This window comes from Labeo rohita, chromosome 23 (assembly GCF_022985175.1).
Source record: "Labeo rohita strain BAU-BD-2019 chromosome 23, IGBB_LRoh.1.0, whole genome shotgun sequence".
In the NCBI taxonomy this organism is placed as follows: domain Eukaryota; kingdom Metazoa; phylum Chordata; class Actinopteri; order Cypriniformes; family Cyprinidae; genus Labeo; species Labeo rohita.
Genome location: NC_066891.1, coordinates 24,350,853 through 24,357,418, shown reverse-complemented (window position 1 = coordinate 24,357,418; position 6,566 = coordinate 24,350,853).

The following is a 6,566-nucleotide window of genomic DNA, read 5'->3' as shown; positions in this document are numbered from 1 at the left end:
ATAATCCTCACATTTGGGGGAAAAAACAAAGATTTTGTACAGTTATGCAAATTTTTAGTATTTTTGCAAGTTAAAATTCTGTAATGTGATGTGGTCGCTAACAAAACATTACTGTCACTACCGAAAATGTGCTGTCATAACCAAAACATGATGTTTTGTCAAAAATAAAGTATACTGAATTACCAACTAAGACACTGAGTTTTTGGTTCAGTGTATATTCAAACTAATGAATCCTTAACTTTGAAATCAGTATGATCAACTTTGTGCCTTTTACAAAGAAAAATTGGATTCAAAATGCAACAAATCCCATAAATTACTTACATGTACTTGTTATTGATTTCCCTCTGAAAAAATGAATAAAATAGAAAAAAATATATATATTTACAATGCGGATGTAAGCAAAATCTCAATAGGTCAATACAACTCTTATTTTTCGTCTAATTAAATGATATATTACTGTGTTTCGGTAGGGACAAATTTGGGGAGAGGACAAATATTCCAAAACTTTCTGAAAATACAACATGAGAATGAACTGCACAATTACTAGGAATGTGTACAATTTGCATTTGCGTACATAACAGAAATTTTGGAAAAATTTTTCCCAAGGCGTTTTCAACCAGTTCTGTAGAATGGCCTATTTAGATCAATAGCAATGAACAAAAACATAGTTTAAAACATATGCCAAGTTAATAGAAAATTTTGTATATGCAGCTGCCGTTACATCTAGTTTCATGTTTCCATCATTTAAAAACTGAACATAAATAAATGTGTATAACTTATGTAAAATCTGTTTAAAATTATGCTCACTCACATTAAATGAAAACCCCATATCAATACAGAGATTCCTAATTTTTTCTGTCAGCCAAACCCATTTGACCTAAATATTTACTTCTTGTATGAGATTATAAGTGAATAATTCAATAATTTAACAAATGTAAATGTTACTGTTCTCTGTCGCTTAATGATCACAATATAATGTAATATAAATTATTTATTTTAATGTAACATTTTTATGATTTGATTAATTATTAGCTTTCCATCAGTTCACAACCCCCCTACAGTTCCCTAGTTTGCAAAACCCTGATCTAATAGAAGCTGTTTTATTTTTCAGGGAGCCAGTCATCATGCTGAGACACTTTAAGATTAATGACCAGCTAAATATTAAACAATTTATCTCAATATCCCCTTATTGGCCACTATGGGCGGACTGTGAATAGAGCATTTCTGTAATGTAATCAGTAGCTAAAACTTTTGCTGTGGTGTGATGCTGCATTTACACCACTAGGTGTTAGTATAAGACACCTGCCATGTCAACACAATAAATATGGAGTCACATTCAACCTTCACTTCAGAAATTTAAAAAATGTTCAGTATGTGCTCTCAAGTGAATGTCTGTAAAACTGATTCAAGCAACATGAAAAATGCGTAACACATCATATATGATTATGATTAGATGACTACCCAAATTGAGAAAAGACAACAAGGGCAAAGGCCTGACATGTACAGTAATAGCTGACAAATTACACCAGACACTGAAACAATAGCACTGCTCTTTGACTGGCATGAGAAATGATGTGTAATTAACTTGAGCCTGTTTAGAAAGAAGTTGATCTCTTATGAGATTGCCAAAGTAGTCTTACCTGAAAGAAAATTACTCTGGTGCAGAACAAATACAGCTCAATACCTAGGAAGCGCCATACCTGTAGAGGAGAGTATAAATATTCAGATCTCAAAGACTATTTTTCACAACTTGGTTATACGCATGGCCATAGTTTATTCATAAAGGATTTTTGTTTGAGATTTAGTATTGTTTCAGGACAGAAGTTTGCAATAATTCACTTCCCATCTGGTGTAATAGTACTGACTTCGCCACAAGAGATCAGTAGAGCTCAAAGTAGCTTTTCCCTTTCTAGACCTTCATCTGAAATGTTTATGTATGGAAGCCCGTTTCTGCCACTGAATAAAACATAAAGAAAAGGTTATTGCGACTTGTTATCTCACAATTCTGAATTTTTTTCTAAGAATTGCATGATACAAACTCGCAATTCTGACTGTTTCCCTCAGAATTGTGAGATATAAACTCGCAATTACGAGCTATAAAGTCAGAATTGCGAGATATAACTGGCAATTCTGAGAAATGAAGTCAGAACTGTGTGATATAAACTCGTAATTGCGAGCTGTTATATCAGAATTGTGAGATATAAACCCGCAATTCTGTAAAGTCTCTTGTTTTTCTCTTCAGAATTGGACTTTATAACTCGCAGTTGTGAGTTTGTATCTCACAATTCTGAGAGAAAAAAAAGTTAGAATTGTTTTTATCTTGCTATTCTGACTTTATCTAGCAATTGTGCGTTTATATCCCACAGTTCTGAGAAAAAAAGGCAGAATTGCGAATTTGTATGACACAATTCTGAGAAAATGTTCAGAATTGCGAGATGTAAACTTGAAATTGCGAGAAAAAAAAAGTCAGAACTGTGAGATAAAAATTACCTTTCTTTATCTTCTATTCAGTGGCAGAAACGGGTTTCCATAGGTTATGGACGCCTGTTTCCGACAGTGAATAAAAAAAAAAACAACAAAAAATGTTATTGCGACTTTTTTTTTCTCAGAATTGCGTGATACGAACTCGCAATTCTCACTTTTTTTCTCAGAATTGCGTGATACAAACTCGCAATTCTCACTTTTTTTTCTCGCAGAATTGTGAGATATAAACTCACGATTGCAAGTTCTAAAGTCAGAATTCCGAGATATAAACTCGCAATTCTGTAAACATATCAGTCTCTTTTTTTCTTCAGAACTGGACTTTATAACTCGCAATTGCGAGTTTATGGGCTCTCAAGTCTCATTTCAAACAATTCACACGCTCTCACACCACACCTTGTATTTCTCACGCTAAAAAATAATAACTTGTCCCGCTATATACTGTTAATGGACGGAGAGTTCATAGCTGTGCAGGGAGAGTTCATAGCTGTCTTGACAGGTAAATGCCACCTACCAGCAAATATCAGAAATTAGAATTTTTTATTTTCGGGTAAATTACGTGAACCCGCTTCAGTCACGTTCGTCACTCGGCAACATGGACGCGCACACACGGGACGAGGCAAGCGGTGGATGGTGTGGCTGCCGCTTTCTCTAGCAGTGGAGTTTTTTTGTGCACTTGAGGCGGTGGTGGCGTTGCGGTCACGGAGCGGACGTTGCCATTTGTATTTACTAAAAGCTAACAAAATAAATGCAGTAGGTAACCCATTTTTCTGTTTTTTCCCCTTCATTTTACGATTCCTGGACGAAATCACTTGCCTGTAATCAAAGATAGTGAGAGCTGATGTTGGGCAATATAGCCAAATTCATGCAAAATTATTAGCTCTCCAACAGCTTTAACTAAGTTTTGGCTACTGGAAACTAAGGAAAGGACTAGATAATTGGTAAATCTGATAAAAACAGACAAATTTATCTAAATTGATTACTTTGAAAAATAATGTTTTCAGCTGTTAATCCTTATGAAACTTTTAAAGCATGCAGGGTTAACCTTACAGTAGCATTCAACACTAATTACTGTCAGACAAAATCCTTCATCACCTGAATTAAGATTATAATATTTTACACACTTTAGCACCTAGGTTAGGTTAGGTTAAGTACAGGTTTATATCAGAAGATATAGTTTAGTAGCTATGATTTATAATTTTTATAATCAAATCCTTGCTATGTCTGGAAACACTGGCATCTAACAATGCCTTGGGGAAAAAACAGTTAATCTTAAAAAAAAAAGCATATACATAAACCAAAATATAAAAAAATAAATCAGTTATTGAATAAGCATGTGTCCTATTTTGTGTCCTAAACTTCTTAAACATTTTGTCTTATATTTTAGAGCAGTCAATGCAATTTGGGAAAGAAATTAATCAAATCTGTGTGAAAATATTTAGATGTAACCCCTTTGTGATTTTCATAAGTAACTGTAATTTAACTATACATTGTTTCTCAGCAACTGTAACCGATTAGTTACAATTATTTTGTAATTAAATGATGTAATTCCATTACATGTAACTAGTTAATAGTTAAGTTTGAGCCCCTACCACTGTCATCAATGCATCAGTATGTGCAACAAACACTTGCAATACAAAATGCCATTCATAAGCTGAAATATGAACTTTCTCTCTCTCACACACACACACACAGCTTGACATACATGCTCAGAGCAAATTCTGTAATACTGTATGTGTAGGCCTACAGTATGTACTTTGAGCACTGCTGTTCATTGGCTCATTTGGGGCCAAACTTCTTTTGATTTTTGATACATCTGTGACCCCGGATCACAAAACCAGTCATAAGGGTAAATTTTTCAAAATTGAGATTTAAATTTTTTAAATAAGCTTTTCATTGATGTATGGTTTGTTAGGATAGGTTAATATTTTGTCGAGATACAACTATTTGAAAATCTGGAATCTGAGGGTGCAAAAAAATCAAAATATTGAGAAAATCACTTTTAAAGTTGTCCACATAAAGTTCTTCACAATGTATATTACTAATCAAAAATTAAGTTTTCATATATTTACAGTAGGAATTTTACAAAATATCTTCATGGAACATGATCTTTACTTAATTTCCTAATGATTTTTGCCATAAAAGAAAAATCATAAATTTGACCCATGCAATGTATTTTTGGCTATTGCTACAAATATACCTCAGCGACATAAGACTGGTTTTGTGGTCAAGGGTCACATTTGTATTTTTGAAATATACAAGACATTTTATTTTATTTTTTATGAATTTGACTTTAATGACTTTAAGAAAAAAGTTGCAAAAGTTGCAATAGTTGCGAGTTATAATGTCCAATTTTGAGGGGAAAAATAACTATGTCCTTACAATTCCGAATTTAATTTCTCAGAATTTCTAGTGCATTTCTTGCAGTTCTGACTTTATAACTCGTAATTGCAAGTTTTATATCATGCAATTCTGAATTAATAAACAATTCTGATATAAACTCGCAATTCTGAGAGAAAGTGAGAATTACGAGATGTAAACTCATAATCGCAAGAAAAAAAGTCTCAATTACCTTTTTTTATTCAGTGGCGGAAACGGGCTTTCATAGTTTGTAGATGCTCTCAAGTGTATTATTAATTAAATCTAATCTACAATAATTCTCTCTCTCTCTCTTCTCAATAAAGTGACATTGTAAGATATAAAAGTGCATATCCCTCAATTTTCATTATACCTCAAACTAAGCAGCAGATGAGCACTGCATTTGGCCTAAAAATAATATGAGAAAATATATGAGAAAAAAAGACACTTAATGGCAAAGAATTCTCTAATGTGTGTGGAAAGGCCGAGACAAACCAGGGAAGTGAAACTCACAACCACTTCTGTACAATTATACAAATTTACAAACTTTATTTCTGAGTTCTTTATGAAACTATGCAAATTTAAACACATCATCCATGTCATAATTCACTGTTGTCTCCTACACACATCCTCACACAGATACAACAAAATAAGACACAAAATCCATAAGGAGCTTTTACAGTAAGAGTGCAGGAAGAGTATCAGTCTCTGCGGTGATCATACAGACCCACAGGAAGGGAAAGGAACTGAGGGGGAAGTGCAACAAGGGAGGGGCTCACTCACTTTCACCATTCAGCTTTACAAACACAACTCATCAGATGAGGTTTCTATATACAAAAAGACAGGCAGAGCTGATGGCAGATCCCACGTAATATCAATAGCAAATATGATTGTTTGATTGCATATCAGAGATGAAACATGGAAGTTCAGTTTGCAATGCTGCCAGTGTTCTGAATGCTTAGCTTTTATCCACTTCGAGTAAATTTAGTATGGCCACAGTAACGCAAAAATCCTTGTCTTGTTATTGAGGTTTAAGTACGTTCCTGTCTCCCAAAATAACAGTGACGACTATAAGTAAGCCATCTGTAGTTTGATTCCCCTGAAAAATGTAAACATTTTGTATAAATATTTAGACTACTAGCCTGACATGGCAACAGCTCAACCAATGGTGTGAGTTTGGGGCGGAGCTATGTGTTTGTTTAATGAATGGCAGACGAGAGAGGTGTTTAAGGAAAAACGTGAGTTTGAAAAAAGTCATTAGTGTTTTTCTAATTAGATTTGGTGATGTTAGTGTCACAGAAAATACATTTGTACAACAATGCGTTGAGCAAACATTTGTGTTTTTTGCATTTGTGTACTTGTGAAGAGTATGGTTCTGACCGGAGTGTCTTAAAAGCTGTTTATTCAGATGGGCAAACATTTTTGGCCAACATTTTGGAGCTGCTGGATCAACTGAAACCTATAGTGCGACCGAAATCGCACACTGAGTAGGTACTGCATTTGAATTTGAATTTACTTCACGACCGTTAAAAAACGACGTATTAATATCGGCAGTGTGAATGAAATTTGGGCTGCTCCGAAAGTTCTAAAATGGCGCGTTTACAGACACGCCCGAATCCAAATTCTGCTTCACTTCCTGTCTCCGGAGGTACCTTCTTCTGACTGAATTTCGAAGGCAGCATAGATGTATCCTTCGCTGCCTTTGATATCCCACAATTCTATGCGTA